Source organism: Corythoichthys intestinalis, chromosome 1 (assembly GCF_030265065.1).
Source record: "Corythoichthys intestinalis isolate RoL2023-P3 chromosome 1, ASM3026506v1, whole genome shotgun sequence".
Taxonomy (NCBI): Eukaryota; Metazoa; Chordata; class Actinopteri; order Syngnathiformes; family Syngnathidae; genus Corythoichthys; species Corythoichthys intestinalis.
This window is the reverse complement of record NC_080395.1, coordinates 69441174-69459237: the sequence shown is the minus strand read 5'-3', so window position 1 is coordinate 69459237 and position 18064 is coordinate 69441174. Positions and strand designations below refer to the sequence as shown.

The window sequence follows — 18064 nt, the reverse complement described above, 5'->3', positions numbered from 1 at the left end:
AAATGACCTGTTATGACCAAGACGCGGCCCCCAAATGACATGATATGACCAGGACATGCCGCCAAATGTCCCCAAATGACCTAATATGACCAGGACACGATCCCAAATGTCCCCAAATGATCTGATATGACCATGGGCGCCGTATATGGGTGAAAAGCGATATTGATTCTAAGGGCCCATGGCCTGATGGGGCCCACAAAGAAAATTAGAACATCAAGTTCTCGTTTTCAAATTTAAATATTAATCATTATAAATTCAATTGGAAAAAAACGAAGGGTTTCTTTTTCTTGTTTTGTTTTTGGCAAAAAGTAAATACCCAAAGAGCATATGTATTGCCAGCCACCCCTCCCCCAAAACCCCGTATTTTCATTAAATGGTTTGGTCCGCCCTGCCTTTGATCAGACTGGGAGCAGCGGTGCGCATTTACACCAGTCAATGACGCGGAGTGTGTGGTACTGCAGAAATGTTTTCAAAACAAAAATTGGGTTATCAAATGTATGTGCTTACTTCTAACTAATCTGAAGAAATTTTATGTAAAAGTGCTGAGAACAATCTTTACTGTTTGTCACGTGAGGTGGGGCACACTGTTGATAGCTGCAGCTCTCTTAGCAGCTATATTTACCATATGAGCAAAACATCCTATTTGTGGTCCGAGTTCATCTGTGTCACATACTGAATTATTTGCAGCATTATTATACAGTATTTGCAGCATTATCTATAGTCACTGGCATGGACTGATTTGGCCAGCTTAACTTCCATTCAGTCATGGCGGTTTTTAATTCATCCATGTATGGACTACGCGTCACGCAGTTAATGGCATGGGATCTAACGTAGCACATCTAGGTTGCTATTTGATGATATCTTGTGTGTGCCCATTAGTGTTTTCTGGGAAATAAGGAAAGAAAGAAAGAAAGTTAACAAACGCCACAGAGGTCACTTCTGCTCATTACTACACATTAAGCCTGAACGATAAATCGTTTAAACATCGCCATCGCGATGTGCGCATGCGCAATAGTCCCATCGCAAGGACGTGCGATAGTTTTTTCATTTCATTTTTTTTAATCCACAAACGTTTGTTTTGAGGAAGGAGAGAGAAGGAGAGCTGCTCTTTCCCTCCAGCAAGTCATCGGCTCCTCCCCCTCCCCTCGCGGCAGCGGAGTGGAGGGAGGAGGGGCCGAACAGCAGAGCGGAGGGAGGAGGGGCCGTTCTCAAAGTGAAAGCAAGAAAGCAACACGTTGAAGCAAGGAAACGAGGCAAGACCGTCTCCAAAAGGAGTTTTGGAAGTATTTAGGCAAGAAAAAGACTATAAGGGACAAAAAACAGCCCTGTCGACAGTGCCTCGCCATGGGTGCATCAACAAGAAGTAATCTGTCGAACATGTGGGACCATTTAAAACGCAGGTATCTATGCATTCCTGCTAAGACCTTCCCATCAGAGGCTTTTTAGTACAGGTGGGAACATTGTTACGTGCCAACGTTGTTGTCTCAAGCCTGCAATAGTGGATAAACTAGTAGTCTTGGCCAAAAACCTATGAGACCCAGTTGAGAATTGCTGAGCAAGGAAGGTGGACGATATGCAGACAAATACATAACACAGCTGGAGGAATGTCTTTTCTTCTTTTTATTCATGTGACCGCTATCAGGAAGGCAGGAAATTTGGTTCTGTTATTCATCAGTTATTTGCAGTTATTCAGGTCAATTATTTACAAGTTCAATTGAGTTTCTGTTTCTTTTATATTTAAATTTATTGTAAATCGTATTTTTCAAATAACTATATATAGTACTGCTGCACATAAAGTTTTGACACTTAATATTTTTGTTTAAATATTTTTACAACTTTGTTGCCGTTTTGCAGTTTTATATTGTAATATTTTGTGTAAACAGCTCAGGGGACTAATGCACTTGCACTTTTATTAGTCAGATTTAATATTTAAGTTCAAATATGTTGACAACTTTGTTGTTTTACTGAGGTTTTTATTTATTGTTATAGTTTGTGTTGAGATAATTATCGGGGTTTGATTTATTAAATGTTTGCTTGATTGGTTGATTGAATATTTGCTTATGCTCATATATACCATAAATAATACATATTGCCATATTTTTCTTACATATATAACCAGTAAATGATTATTGCTTGCTATACCAGATTGCAGTATAATGCTTAAGTGTTACAAAGTGTAGAAAGAGGGTCGGAGTGGCTTCATGGCCGCGCCGTTGCGTAACTGGACCTTCCAGGCAACCCCAGCACCTGGGGTTTGGACTTTCGCCTAGCCCTTCGAGGACGATTTTCCATCCGAGGACATCTTCCAGGGCCACAGCGGTGCACAACTGGAAGTGTTTGGACTATTCTGCTGATTGTTTAACGTTGCATAACTAAAAGTGTCTGCATTATTTTGACTGCTTATATATTATTCTGACTGTTTATATGACTGTTTTGATTGTTTACATAAGCTCTTGCTCCACACACGTGTATCACTTAATTCCACCTACATGCACACACATATCCAATAAAAAACCACATGGGTGTCGCCAGCTTGCTTTTCCCTTCCCCTTTAGGACGGCATCCATCTTGTTTAGGGAAAACCCCTAAATAAAATACCAAGGAGGGTTTTTTGTCCTTTAGATCAATCTTGGTGACTTACGAGTCACATGTTTGACCTCCTTGGCCAAGAAAACTGAGTGTCTTCTCTCCTTATTTTTGGGTAATTTTACAATGTCTACCTAAGGATCTAATTTTGAACTTGACATTATTTGGTCAATCGAGCCGGATTGCGACATACCTGACGTTTCCGGAAGCGGAGGGGATTTCCATTCAAAGCGTGCACGTCCTCGGTTTTCGAGGGGACTGGCCTCAACTCCGCTTCTGGAGGCGAAGGGTTGAAGCAAAACCGAAAGGATTGAAGACATCTCACGGTAGGATCACCCAAATTCCCAAATTGTATGATTGTATGGGTGTAACAATTTTTGCGGCTGATGAAATTTTTAAGGGCGACGGTGTCCTGTACGTACTTAAACTCCGTGAAAAGTAGACGCACCTAGAAAGGAGGCGATACAATATTTCGCGTCCTTTTTGGGTGCACGTTCCGTGTCTGCTTTGAGTGGACGCACCCAGAAGGGGTGCGATACGAGATTTCGCATCTTTTCTGGGTGCACGTTCCGTGTCCACATTGATAGACGCACCTAGGAAGGAAGTAATTTTTTTTACTTTGCATTGAACTTTGAAGCTAAATCTGGTGCTTGAGGCTTTTCCGTGTGAGGGAAAGGTCTCGTATCGCGTAGTCGTGATATACTGTGTAACGCAGAGTGCTATTGGTTGAAGGTTAAATGGTTTCATTCGCGTCTTTTTTGAATGCACGTTCCGTGTCTATTGTAGTAAAAGTAGACGCATTTAAAAAGGAGGTGACACGATATCTTACGTCTTTCCTGGGTGCACGTTCCGTGTCTATCTTGGTAAAATCTTGAGAATACTAGTCCCCCTCAAGTCAGGCAGGTGTCTGTAAATCGGTAACAGGACAACGGGGTCCTACGCGCGTCTATTAGGGCAACGGGTCCTAATAATAGTAATAATAATAATAATGATATTAATGATACAGATAATATAGAGAAGTAAATAATATTGCAATCAAACTTGGTTATTTGCTGCAAATAAGACGAATAATTCAGGAAAACTCTGAAATCTAAATACGTTCGTAATTAGTGTGAAACGCTACTAAAAAGGATTTTTGGAGGTTTAACAACTTCTAGGAGACGAATAGAACACTCTAGCTTGAGTAATAAAAATATCTGAATTTTGAAGTGCATGTGACACGAAAAATTGAAACTCGAGAAAACGCGTAAAAACAATCTAAATGTTTACTAGAAACCCGTGCACGGCAAATAAGACTCAATAAAGCACGAAAAAGAGTAAAATTTAGTGGGAAACTCAATTCTTGGGGAGAAAAAAAAATTAAAATACCATCCAAAAACTGCTGAAAAATAATTTTTAGCGAAGTTTAGATCTTATTAAGGAGGATCTTGTGTGAATTTAAGGCAAAAAAACGACGTTTTGAATTTTGAAGGGACCCTCGGTCTGAAAATTGTATTGTCAGAAAAAACTCAAAATCGTCTACAAAGCCTGTGCACGGCAGTTAAACGAATGGACAAGAATAACACATAGGATAAAAACAGTACTGGTGTGAATGAGGTTTGTGTGAGTGTGTGCTTTTTACTAACATAATACAAGTGGGGACTGTAAGTGGCAACTCACTTTGGATGGATAGCAAGAGTGGTCCGCCTATCAGTAATACTGAGAGGTAGAAGCCTGACCACTACCACTGCGAGAAATTAATTGTCACCCCACTTTCAACTGACAATCGGCCCATAGGAACACCAGGTTCAGGGCCTGATCCAAATTTACATCCAAATGGGGAAAACTAACAGCAAACTCGATGGGGGGAAAGATCCTAAATTAGACTGGAAATTCATCGGGAGTCGATGTCCAACTAAAATAAGATTTTTGAATCTTTGGATCACCAAGTACGGATTTAATGGCCAACTTAATACCCAAAAAAAAAAAAAATCGTACACCTGCAGGACCAAATTAAAGTGAAACGGAAAAACAATGCGAAAAAATGGCTAAAGACGGATATGAAGATACCAAATTTTGGATGGAAATGGCTCAATGTCGTCGAAGTGACGCGAGAAAGATTAAACAGAAGATAAAGAGTGGAAAAGAACCAGAAGTCTTATTCCATAGGAAGGAAGACGATGAGACAGGTCCAGTAGGGACAATAAAAGAGATAAAAGAGGAAGTGAAAGAATCATCCAAAGAATTAACTTCTACTATGCCAACCATAGTGATAATTGTTGAATTGTGCTGCTGAAAGTTTGAGTAAGTTGTAATGAGGGCAGAGGTAAGTTGTAATGAGGGCAGAGGTAACCGTAAGCCTAGGTAAATGGGTTGCGAATGTGTTTGGTTGTTTGGTGGACGTCTGAAGTGGAAAAAAAGGGAGCTGAGAAAGTTCTGGGAGTGGGAGAGGAGCGTTGATAAGCGAGGGAATTGTTTGTAAATAGCTGACCGTCTATTGCGTAAATAGCTGACCGTTTAATGAGCAAAATTGGGAAAAAGGAGGAGTTCTTCAACATGAGGAGTGCGGCCCTTCGGTGGCCCCTATTTGCAACATGGGGTCCTCGACGGCATCCGCTGGGTTTTTGCCCAAATTAATTATAAGGGGAGGTTGTGATTCCAGCTGGGAATATTCCAGCCTTTCCCTTGTACTATTTAGGAGATGAATTTTTGAAATGGAATCTCATTAGAGATAAAAAAAAAAAATAGACTATTGAGCTCAATTGGAACTTATAGAATGCTCTTAAAAGAAAATAAGAGAATGGCTAAAAGAGAAAGAAAATAGTTAATGTTATGAAAAAGGAAAGGATCAACTGTTGATAAATAGCTATTTGAGACGTAAACTTAACAGATTTATTTTAAGCAATTTTATTTAAGCAAAGAGCTAGTATGTTTGATAAAAGAAAATTAGATTGTTAGAAATGTTCTTTATTCATGAATAGATATTGTTCATAATATTATTTGAAAGTAAATTATTCTGAATTCAGGTGAAAAATGACCAACTTTTAGATGTATCGGGCTAATAAGAACAAATAGTATTTACTCCAAGTAAGTAGAGTAATCTGACGTATTAATCGTCATTAATGGCCTTTAATCTTTGAATTAGTCTTTATCCCCTGAGGGAAGGGGAAAATTCAAATTCAGAATAAGGTGGAGGAAATTATTCGGCTAGATTCCAGAGAAATGATGTTAGTGAGACGTTATAAAATTTACAATGAAGAAGGTGACTTAGAACTAGAAAAACGTACTCATTATTGGCAGATTTAAAGAGAAAAGGAATCACACATAATGACATAGTAAATAGATTGACTAAATTAGATTTTGAAGTACATGGCAAAATATTGTAAGAACTGTCAAAAGACTTCCCATTAATTCTTGGGAATGGTAATAGATATCAATACAAGTCTTATAGATAAAGAGAGGTCCAAATGCTGATTAGCGAACTCCTGTTGAGGAGCAGTTTGGTATATGTCACAAGATAAATAACTACTAACAGCTGGTGGAAAAACCAGTTTTAGCAGACTTTAGAGCAATTTTAAACTTGCCACTTTCTGTGTATTTTTGAGTGTATGGAAGTGGCAAATTAATAATATAGAATCACTGTCATGAGTTTACTCTTAACATCATGAAAATTTGATTTAGATTTTTGGGGAATTGATAATGCTAAATATTGCTTAAGATAATTGGCTCACATGCTGATGGAATTTGGCTATCTTTGTTCAGCTGTGACCCAAATAGTTAAGACATTTTCATCAAATTCGGATTCTGGGATGAAAAGACAATTCTGAATTTTGTTGCTACGAAATTATAGTGGGAATAAGTGGCCGATTTTGTAGTGATAGGCCAAGGCAAAATTAGTTGATAAATTCCAAAAGACGGAACTGAAGAAGTTGGGGAGCGGAAGCATAAATTGACTTTTCGCCAAGTGGAGATAATTATGCTGGGAGAATTGTAATTTTAAAACATTGGGTTAATTGCAAAGCATAACACTAATGATAATATGGGGTTTTGGACATGGGTTATTTACTTTTCATAACGCTCATTACAATTTTAATTTACAATGTATGATTACAATCCTCCCAATATAAGTTTAATTCTTCATTTTGATTTGGAACTTTGAATGCATTACTTTTATGTTTGATATTTTTAAATTTAGCACTTTTATTGACCTGACTTTTGGTTTCTTTTGTGGTTATAATCGGGTAGGAGTTTATGTAAGTTTATATAAACTAATTTGCTTCTGTGTATATATTGTTTTGGGGAAGAGGTCAATTTTTCAGGCTGTTAGAATCGGATAATCTTATTTTAATTATGCAGCTTGAGATAAATTTAAGGACTAAGAACTCTTGATTATAAACACACATTTTAAATCATATGTTTTATGAATTTAATTGAAAGTTAAAATTGTGGGCGGAGAAAGTAAAATTTTTGGGGCATGATTGGAGCAAGGGTGGCAGGACGATCCTAAAAGACAGGGAAACTGCCATGTTGCAAGCTCCAAAACCGCTTACGAAGCGACAAATGATGTCCTTTTTGGGCCTCACAAATTACTGTAGACCATGGATTCCTAACTACGCTGAAATCGCAAACCCCCTTGCTAAAATCATGTATGACCCAGCGTTATAAATGTCTTCACCCTTGACATGAACAACAGAGGCAGAAAATGCTTTCACTCAATTTAAACAAACTTTGTTATCTAGTACCGTTTTGGCTCTGCCTGATTATTCTAAACCTTTTGTCCAAATATTTGATTGCAAGGGTGAATACGTGACCTTATGTCCGTTTGCGAATAAACTGCCAAAGGACACTTTCCTTATTGATATGTGACTGTAATGTCCAGTACAGGAACACACTTTATGGGTCAATCATGGAGCGACATTGCGCGGTGGGTCTATGTGAGCACGGAGGGGGGGGTCTCATGTCTTAACAGTGGGAATGGTTAGGTTAGAAATGTGTTTTCAAATCCTTTTTGCGGGGCTTGCATGGTCTGCGCTCAACCTAGTCCTCACGGCAATGTTCGCCCTAAACGGCACACACGTTTAAATGGATTTTTCTTTCGTTTTAATTGGTTTTGTTTGGAAAATGGGCACGCTGATATTTGGGATACTGTTATTTTTTTGTTAATCAAATGGTAATTGGGCAGAAATATTTTAAAGTAAACAACGCATAACAATGTCGAGTATGTATTAATGGTAGCAAAAGGCATTGTGTAAAGACATCCCTAAGTGTGGCATACCTGAAACCATTTATAGCGATAATGGGACGCATTTTGTAAACAGAGTAATCGATAAGATTGGGAAATTGTTTTGCATTTCCTTAAAAAATCACTGTGAATGGCATCCTCAAAGCGCGGGTTTGGTTGAAAGAATGAACGGTACAATTAAAAATAGATTAAAGTTACATATTAATATTACTAGTACGTCGGGATTAACACTTTTTGAGATTCTTTTTGGGAGACTATATCGTTTACCGATTTTCTCCACTAAGTGGGAAATAGATGAAGAAGCTAATTTAGCCGATTATATGCGAAAGACATTGGAAGTGAGACAGGATTTGTGTTTGCCACAAGTTGATTCTGACTCTTCCCAGCAGAATGACTGGTGTCCCAGCAGAATGACTGGTCCAGTAAACTGGTGTTCAATGGAGATTGGGTCTTGATCCGCAGCATCAAAAGAAAACACCAAGAGCTCCTCACGGCTCCTACAGCCGTAAAGATCGCAGAGAGGGAAACCGGGGTTCACCTTGCCCACTGCAAAAAGGTCATCTCAACCGAGTCCCAAGGTCGAGCAGCTATCTAACTGAAGTCTGACTGAACGGTGGGGGTGAGCTTATAGTGCTCATAAATACTGCAGGTCAGTGAAGAGAGGTATTAAGCATCAGAGGTATTAAGCAAATCCGGGGCGCTCCTCCTGTTTAGGGGAACTCGGTCGACATGACACTGCCGAGGTGGGCAAGAAATCTCTTGATCACCTATGTAGTCATCTTTTCACGCTCGCGATGCACAAAGTTATGGTCAGAAATTTACTTGGTACATAACGGCTAGAAGGGGGGGCCTGGAGGGGGCTGGTGGCGGAGGACGGTCACAAACGGGCTGATTGGACCTCCGACACCTGTGCCACTTCCATTCGCCCTCAAATCAATTTAACTCGTTTAGAGCCGGGAATTCAAATACAAATTAGGTCCGGAAAATGGAATTGTGGTAATAAACCTTGTCTTTATTTTTTTCTCTCCCCATACGAAGGATGGACTGACCCAAGAGGAGATCCTTTTCATCTCCTAATCGTCTGTGTATCCTCCTTATTGGGAGACCCAGTGGAGGCCAGGCCCGTGAGTAAAAATGTAGAGACTAAGCCGTCTGGGTTGATAGTAAAGGCAACAAATAAAGTTACTGTCGATGATAGAATGGTAGCGGTTACTGGGGTTACTCAACCAGCTAATAACTGGCTTTTGTTAACGGAAGCTGCTGGAAGAATGGTTAATTCTAGCTGTGTTGTATGTATGTTGCGCGTAGTGCCAGCTCTCCTTCCGCCACATTGCCTTCTGGAAGTTATGACTAGAACCATATTGAGTAAGGCTTGCAAGAAATGGGATGGGGTGTATCCACTAACCAAAGCTGTGAAGGAAAAACCTATATTCTCCGACGAAGTTGCACTGGCTAACTTTTCCTGTATTGAACTTTCAGGGTCATTGAGGAGAGTGGGGAATCTAGATCCCTCATGGTGTAAGACGACCGTGTATCAAACGAGTCCCTTAGTGCCGCGTAGTGACGTCTGGTGGTGGTGCGGTGGCGGCAGGCTCTATGACACCCTAAGGAACTCAGTGGGGGTATGTGCACTTGTGTCATTACTCTTACCAGTGTCTATTTATCCTGTTTCGGCTACAGATATCCTGGACGCAACATCAAAGTTTGACCCCTCTAAGTTGAATGTTAATAAACGTAGTGCCCAGTGGGCAGTTGAACCAACTTACATAGATGCGATCGGAGTTCCCCGTGGTGTGCCGAGTGAGTATAGGTTGACTAACCCAATTGCCTCGGGTTTTGAATCTATACTCCCTTGGATCACTGTTAATAAGAATGTTGAGAGGATCAACTACATCCATTTTAATCTCCAGAGACTTAATAACAATTCAGAGATTGCTTTTGCAGCCTTAAAACACCAGCTGGATGCCACCTCTCTCATGGCGTTCCAAACCAGGGTGGCTGTGGACATGTTAGCCGAAAAAGGCGGCGTATGTGGTCACATCGCTGACGGCTGTGATACATTTGTTCCAAACGCTACTTCCTCTAATGAGGAGAACTTCCACAAGGCCCTCGGAGCAATCAGCTCCCCTGGTAGAACGATGTAGGGTCACTCTGGAGAGTGGACCCCCGATGTGTCCAGCTGGTGGGAAGCAACGTTTGGTAAGTATAGGTCAATGCTGTATACTATCCTGGTCTCTGTGACAGTGTTCCTGATGGCTCTGGGATTATGTGGTTGTTGTTGCATTCCCTGCATTCGTGTTGTACTTCACCGGTTTGTTTCCGCGGCTATAGATCCTCGTTTACAGGAATTATACCCCCTTTTGGCCCTGGGAGAGGAGTATGACACAGGTGCCCATACGGAGTTTGTAGTTTGCGAAGTGGCTCTCAATGGTGACGATCTCCCTGACGACGGCGATGACAATGATGGTTTCTCCATTCCGGAAACTTTCTTTCAGACCCCGCCACCGCCTCCAACTCCGGGTGGCGACAATATGCGTCGACATGTCTAATGATTCGATTGAATAAAGCCTTTTTTAGGAGGCTCTTTTTGATGATGTTTTGTCGCAAATATTGAATAAACAGGCTGGAAATGTTGAGATAATTATCGGGGTTTGATTTATTGAATGTTTGCTTGATTGGTTGATTGAATATTTGCTTATGCTCATATATACCATAAATAATACATATTGCCATATTTTTCTTACATATATAACCAGTAAATGATTATTGCTTGCTATACCAGATTGTAGTATAATGCTTAAGTGTTACAAAGTGTAGAAAGAGGGTCGGAGTGGCTTCATGGCCGCGCCGTTGCGTAACTGGACCTTCCAGGCAACCCCAGCACCTGGGGTTTGGACTTTCGCCTAGCCCTTCGAGGACGATTTTCCATCCGAGGACATCTTCCAGGGCCACAGCGGTGCACAACTGGAAGTGTTTGGACTATTCTGCTGATTGTTTAACGTTGCATAACTAAAAGTGTCTGCATTATTTTGACTGCTTATATATTATTTTGACTGTTTATATGATTGTTTTGATTGTTTACATAAGCTCTTGCTCCACACACGTGTATCACTTAATTCCACCTACATGCACACACATATCCAATAAAAAACCACATGGGTGTCGCCAGCTTGCTTTTCCCTTCCCCTTTAGGACGGCATCCATCTTGTTTAGGGAAAACCCCTAAATAAAATACCAAGGAGGGTTTTTTGTCCTTTAGATCAATCTTGGTGACTTACGAGTCACATGTTTGACCTCCTTGGCCAAGAAAACTGAGTGTCTTCTCTCCTTATTTTTGGGTAATTTTACAATGTCTACCTAAGGATCTAATTTTGAACTTGACAGTTTGTGAACAACTCTTTTATTTGTCATATTTAATATTTTTGTTCAAATATGTTTACAACTTTGTTGTTATTTTACAGAAGTTTTTATTTATTGTTATATTTTGTCAAAAACTTAGGGGACTAATGCACCTGCTCTTTTATTTATCATTTAATGTATTTGCTGCTGTTGAAGTGTAAAATATTGTGTTCAATAAATGATCTATTTTGTGCAGACATGGCTTCCTGGATCCCTTCATAAAGCAATCTTCATCATTCACAAATGAAACGGTATTATATGAATACACTGTGGTCACGGTGTGTCAAGTAAAGTATTTCCAAACAGCTATTCAAGTCATCTAGTGAAAATTTCTTTAAAAAAGATTAAAAAATATATATATATAATATCGCAATATAATATCGCAATATATTGCAAACCTCAAAAAAATTGCAACAATAGTTTTTTCCAATATCGTTCAGGCCTACTACACATGACAATCGACTTTCATAAACAGAAGTTTGAAGTATGGCGCTCCCCTGGGTGTTATTTGTCCATTTTTTGGCTTTTTTCGTTTTTTTCTGTGTTTAAAAGGAAAAAAAGCATATGAAAAAATACACTAGGGAGCTGATATTTCCTGCAGGATACTAAATCATATAGAAGTTCGAAATGGCACCATCCGGCAATTTCTAACTTATTGCAAACAGGCTGAGAAGATTTGCACTAAACTCTTGTTATTTTGCCATTTTTTGGCTCTTTGACTCCCATTATAAATCATGATTTTTAATATGCTGTAAACCTGATGTTTTATAATGCATTTTCCGTGATTATTGATGCAATCGCTTCTTTGGCGAGTCAAAAACATGCAGATAAAAAATTTTTTGTGTTGACACCCAGAAGTCACTAGATGGAGCCATAGGCCAATACATGAATTTGCTTGCGAAGCTAGCTTTAGATCGGTCAAAAATTAATGCAATAAAGACGGTTGGCTTTACAAAAAAAATGGTGTCAATGTTGTCTGAGCTCACTTTCAGTCTATTTGGGCATGCGTATTTGCAATTTTGCACGTTTGCACAAGACAATAAAAAGGTACTTCCCGGAAATGCAAAAAAACCAAAACAAAAAACCACGTGTTTATTGTTGTCGTTTGAATTTCAACTTTTATTGGTTGGGTGTTTGAATTTCTTTACTCTCATTGGTTCTGGGCATTTTGGGAGTCTCTGTTCTCGCGAGGATCACCATTTTGCATTTCTTCCAACACAACTGTGATCGATGGCGGCGAGAAGTATTTCACCGCAGGACACGATTCGAATGGTGTTAGAAAATCCTGATTCCGACGACGACGACCTTTGTTCGGACGCTTCTTTGGAGAGCCCAGAAGACATTGAACAAATTCTTCCGGACTTTCGATGCCGGAGGAGGACGGCTTTGATGACGAGGATTAGGAAATAGTTGACAACATAACGAGATGAAAGCGGGGAGCAGAAGGCGGGGGCACGGACATGACCACGTTGAGGCGCATGACGAAAATGACGGCGATCGAGGTAATGACGAGAGTGAGTAAGCAAATGTTTTGCATATCAAGGTTTGTCTTGTAAAAGCTGATCAAAGATCAAAGCTGTTATTGTTGCGTGCGCTTGTGCTTTGCAGGCCTGTGGCACATACTCCTGCCGCCGGCGCGCACTCAGGTGGCCAATGTGTGTTTTTTCACATGCCGGACATTTCGTCATGCAGCGCGTTTGTGCTGTTCACGGAGATATACCCTCGTTTGTGCTGTTCACGGAGATCTACCCTGAGTGGAACGTGAAGAAAAGCTACAAGCGCCGACTATTTCTTGAGGAACTTGGCAATGCTCTAATTCGGCCAGAAGTCCTAAAACGGGAACCACCGCCTTCTGCCGAAGGCTTGGTTTAGCAGCGAGCTGGACCCCCGTCCAAGCGCAAACAATGTGGCCTTTGCACAAAGCCACTTCGGGCTTCGAACATAATAATAAATAATAATACATTTTATTTATAACGCACTTTACATTTGAACAACAAATCTCAAAGTGCACATCATGAATTGTGTATGTTGTTATTATGTTAACTGTTATATTGTATGTATGTTTTGTAAAATTGTTAACATAAATTCTATCATCAAATCAGTTATTGTCACGTTATCACAGTCTTGTTCTAAAAAAAAAATAATCTATTGTTACGACTTTTACTTATCCAATGATGTAATTATGTAATATAAAATATTTTAGTTTGATTTATATATAGCCTATATAGCATAGTTAGTTTTACTATTAGGATAATGCTGCTATTATTGTCCATAGGGGGCCAAAAAAAAAACTATATGTTTAGATAGGTCTGATGCCACTGAACATTGTGAGTGGTTGAAAGTGAAAAAATATTCAGAAATAACTTAGTTATCACACTTCAAAGGAAAAGCCATTTTTTGGACAAAATCACAAGAGTTGAATGTAAATGAGAAAACTGCAATTGTGTAAAAAGTGGGTGTGCATAAAAAAATTGGTTGTTACGACTTGTGGACTTATTCAAGCCTCTATGTGATATGGAATATTGAAATTAGACTTTTGTTTTTTATATATATACAGCATAGTTAGCTTTGCTATTCGGATAATGCTGCTATTATTGTCCATAGGGGGCATTGAAAAATAAAAAAAATAAAAAACTATATATGTGTAGATAGGTCTGATGCCACTGAAGATTTTGAGTGGTTGAAAGTGAAAAAATATTCAGAAATGACTTAGTTATCACACTTCAAAGGAAAAGCCATTTTTTGGACAAAATCACAAGAGTTGAATGTAAATGAGAAAACTGCAATTGTGTAAAAAGTGGGTGTGCATAAAAAAATTGGTTGTTACGACTTGTGGACTTATTCAAGCCTCTAACTATGTGATATGGAATATTCAAATTAGACTTTTGTTCTTTATATATATACAGCATAGTTAGTTTTGCTATTCGGATAATGCTGCTATTATTGTCCATAGGGGGCATTGAAAAATAAAAAAAATAAAAAACTATATATGTGTAGATAGGTCTGATGCCACTGAAGATTTTGAGTGGTTGAAAGTAAAAAAATATTCAGAAATGACTTAGTTATCACACTTCAAAGGAAAAGCCATTTTTTGGACAAAATCACAAGAGTTTAGTGTAAATGAGAAAACTGCAAATGTGTAAAAACTGGGCATGCATAAAAAAATCGGTTGTTATGACTTAACGACTTATTCAAGCCTCTAACTATGTGATATGGAATATTCAAATTAAGACTTTTGTTTTTTATATATATACAGCATAGTTAGTTTTGCTATTCGGATAATGCTGCTATTATTGTCCATAGGGGGCATTGAAAAATTAAAAAAAATAAAAAACTTTATATGTGTAGATAGGTCTGACGCCACTGAACATTTTGAGTGGCTGAAAGTGAAAAAATATTCAGAAATGACTTAGTTATCACACTTCAAAGGAAAAGCCATTTTTTGGACAAAATCACAAGAGTTTAGTGTAAATGAGAAAACTGCAAATGTGTAAAAACTGGGCATGCATAAAAAAATCGGTTGTTATGACTTAACGACTTATTCAAGCCTCTAACTATGTGATATGGAATATTCAAATTAGACTTTTGTTTTTTATATATATACAGCATAGTTAGTTTTGCTATTCGGATAATGCTGCTATTATTGTCCATAGGGGGCATTGAAAAATTAAAAAAAATAAAAAACTTTATATGTGTAGATAGGTCTGACGCCACTGAACATTTTGAGTGGCTGAAAGTGAAAAAATATTCAGAAATGACTTAGTTATCACACTTCAAAGGAAAAGCCATTTTTTGGACAAAATCACAAGAATTTAGTCAAGATAAAATAACGCCATTAATTTGCCTTCGGCTTTCTGATCCCAAATGCTAACCGATTGTGAAAGCCATATGTATTCGAGCAGCGTATCATCGCGGATTTGCGTCGTTGTGAACGCAGTACAGTTTCGTTCAAGTAATGCCAGTAGATGGTATCGGCGCCCGAAATGTTGGCACTCGTCGATACCGATACCACCAATTTGGGCGGATCAGGGCCCCCTGCCGATAACTTTAATTCAGATTGTAAATGATGGCCTTCAGTACATTTCTTATAGATAATGTCAGTCTATTCATTATTGCTCTATACGCTATATGTTTACCGTAAATTCCGGACCATTGAGCGCCCCGGATTACAAGCCTCACCCAGTACATTTTTAAGGGAAAAAGAATTTTGTACATACATAAGCCTCTCCTGCCTATAAGCCGCGTGTGCCCACATATTAAACTGAAATATTTATAAAGAAATACACAGTTTTCCAAGTTTAAATACCATATTTTAACAAATCGGGTTATGATACAGCGCATGACTTACAGGTAAGGGAGGTGCGGAAGAGCAAGAGACGTGCTGTCGTTGTTGTTGCGGGTGTGTCTGTGTGTGTGCGTCGGCTGCTAGAGGCAGCAGTCGTGTGTTGTTCGACGAGTTTCCAAAATAAAGAATTGCAACCTAACTTAACGGGTTACTATTTGTCATCGTTACAATACCTTAACTTTTCTTTCCAAACAGCGCCAGCAACACGGCACTTAGCTGACTCCTCAAGCTCACTCCTTAGCGTGTCGTCCTCTTCATCACGCAGCAGACCGGCTTTTCGAAACCCGTTGGTGATGGTGGATTTTTTTTCACGCTGTCAGACTTTTGCAAAAGTTGCTCTTCGCATACGACCACTTTTGTAAACGATCTGACGCCGCTGGCCATCCAAGCCTTCAATTCAACTCGGCACATCATATCCATTTCTTCTAGCATGATGCGGGTATGCTAATTCTTGCCTGGCACGGCCAGACTGTTCTCCGTGTGTTTTTCAAACATGTTGAATAAACTCCGCTCTCCTCGTATGTTTACTTCCGCGCGCAATTCCCTCGTCCCGCCCGTCGCTGATTGGTCCACTCCGCTGTCTGTTTGCTGTGGCTTGCTCCGCTCTGAAAATTTTATCCGCTTAATGGTGGCCAGACTCAATAGCTGGAACAGCGGTGAGTCTGGAGTACCAGGCTATGCTAATTCTACGAATGCACAAAGATGAGGGTCTGCTACTTTTTTTCGTGCACAAAGCACAAACTTAAAATACGGGTAAGAGTGCCAACTAGCGTCTTCCTCGACACACATATTCCACGTGTCTTATGCTTGCATTTTATGCTCGAGCGCTCCTGGCGGTCGTTAGAAAAATTGATAAATTGGCCGCATCATTGCATACGCCGCAGGATTCAAAATGAGGGAAAAAAGTAGCGGCTTGTAATCCGGAATTTACGGTACATAAATACATTTTCATCTTAAAATAAGGCAGGAAATGCACAAATTAGTGTGTAAAGATTCACCAGAATGCAGGAAATTACGTAGTTGATACTACAGCAGGGCGGTAAACCGAAAATTTACCGTTACCGAAATTCTTCATGATGACCGACGTAGTTTGGACTATATAGGTAAATTCGGTAATTTAATCAAAGAAAATATAGTCTTTTCATCCCGCTTTGACTCTGTGTTGTTCGGTTATGTTCATTACCCTTTAAGAAAGCAGTCAGTGTGCTTACGTATGGAGTCTCATATGTGGTTTTCAGGAAGCCCAAAAAACAAGCCCCGTAGGCTAACGCTACAAGCAAACGTGATGGAGTCGGGCTTAAGGGAGCTTCGCCAAACTTGGTTCCAGATGGACTTTCACCCGCTGTCCTCCCTGGTTCTCACGATTTCAGGAGATTTCAGGTAGTCTGGGCACATTGTTTGCATCCTGATTAGCGTCTGGCTAATACATGTACGGTCCAACATAAAATTACAACCTCCTCCTCTTCCTCCAACTCTTACTTTCGGTCGATCTATCGCTTATATTGCTGTTTGAATTATTGTTTGAAGGGCTTTGTATGGCGGCCGTATGGAGTGCTGCCAGCGCTGTTCTCGGTGTGACGTGTCACTTCCGGGTTCATCCCCTTTCAGGCTCGAACTTCGGAAACACGATTATTTGGTCAAGTATACAACATATAAATTATTTTATGAAATTACTTCACATTTGGGGGGGGGATCTGTACAATTCCAGATTATAACCCTCCGTAACCAGTGTTAGGAATAACGCCGTTATAAATAACGCATAACGGTGTTATTTTTTTTAGTAACGGGGTAATCTAATTATTTTTTCCGCCGTTACAATGCCGTTACCATTACTGACGGTCAAAAGCGGTGCGATACTTACTTTGAATAAATTGAAGAAACTACCAGCCGTAGCGAGTCTACTCTGCTCTGTTTATTTGTAGTCCAAGACTTTGGGTGCGTTCAGCTTCATTCCAATGAAAACAGTAAACACATAGCCTACCTTTGCAAGAACGATAAAGTTGCCGTTTGATATGGTCATAATGTGCAGGTCCTGCACCCATCCGCAGCAAAACTGTTTGTAGCTTTGTAGCAATTTTTAATTTCGGAATCGCTGATGAGTTTAGTAACATACACCAAACAAATACAGCAGAATGTCCATTTCGCGTAATGGAGGAAGTCAGCGTGATTTCACGATGACGTAACCTCGCTTAGCAACGTGTCACCATTTTGCGAGGGGGGCACAGCTAAACATTCCGTAGACAAACGTCTGAAATCCATATATTTCAGGTGTGTTTTGCGTTTTTTTTTTTTTTTTTCATAAAAACGTCTTAAACATGGCTTACTTTAATCACGTGTCACTGCCGACAGATGCGAGGAGGCGATACAACTTAAAATTACTGTGTACTGGCTTGCAAATTTGCCCATACAGAGTCGCAGCTGATAGCTGGATAAACAAAGGAATGGCCTGCAGTGGAGTTCGGAAACATCTACAACTACCTCATACAGTCACCCAGTAAGTTGAACTTTATCAA

The 18064-nt window shown here is 39.6% G+C and overlaps 1 protein-coding gene and 1 long non-coding RNA gene across 2 annotated transcripts in view; one reads left to right on the top strand and one right to left on the bottom strand.

Moving 5' to 3' along the window:
* The window catches only part of LOC130912442 (phospholipid-transporting ATPase ABCA1-like), a 383631-nt gene that overhangs the window by 338678 nt on the left and 26889 nt on the right, over window positions 1-18064 (bottom strand). The gene's annotated exons all lie outside the window — the stretch shown is intronic.
* LOC130916982 (uncharacterized) lies at window positions 11856-13307 on the top strand. Its single transcript, XR_009063394.1, has 2 exons — window positions 11856-12720; window positions 12815-13307. It is a non-coding gene; the product is annotated as an uncharacterized LOC130916982 (long non-coding RNA).